The 414-nt window shown below is 38.2% G+C and overlaps 1 protein-coding gene across 1 annotated transcript in view; it reads right to left on the bottom strand.

Moving 5' to 3' along the window:
• Nucleotides 1–380: 380 nt before the first annotated feature.
• The window catches only part of LOC119588622, a 14785-nt gene continuing 14751 nt past the window's right edge, over nucleotides 381–414 (bottom strand). The window contains exon 17 of the mRNA XM_037937261.1: nucleotides 381–414. This exon is cut by the window's right edge and continues 285 nt beyond it. The gene's annotated coding sequence lies outside the window, so the exon portion shown is untranslated.

Here is a 414-nt window from a genome sequence, read left to right as displayed (position 1 = left end):
TGCAGAAGGGAGGCGATTGGAGAACCCTGCAGCCCAAGCACCAGTAGGAAGTCCACTTACCTCGTAGAAAGTAGAGAGCCCACTTACCTCAGTAGAAAGTAGAAAGTCCACTTATCTGTCTAGGCTTAAGTGTTTGGTGACATGGCCTCACGTCAAGAGAGAAAGGAGACAGGAAACCTATACTGTGATTACTGTTTGTTCATGAACCATTTGCTAATAGAAACGTTAAGAAATTATTGTTTATACTTTAACCGAGGCTGTGTTCTTTTTTTTAACATCAATAAACTTGTGCTTTTGTTTAAACAGATGTACTGTACATACTGCATATAATATGCTACATATGCTACAACTCCATATATAAGGATAATGAAACGGCAGATATAATTGATAATTATGTTATTGGGTGTCTCCTAC

The sequence above is a fragment of the Penaeus monodon genome, chromosome 24 (assembly GCF_015228065.2).
Source record: "Penaeus monodon isolate SGIC_2016 chromosome 24, NSTDA_Pmon_1, whole genome shotgun sequence".
In the NCBI taxonomy this organism is placed as follows: domain Eukaryota; kingdom Metazoa; phylum Arthropoda; class Malacostraca; order Decapoda; family Penaeidae; genus Penaeus; species Penaeus monodon.
The sequence above is the reverse complement of the archived record's forward strand: the minus strand, read 5'-3'. Positions and strand labels throughout refer to the sequence as shown.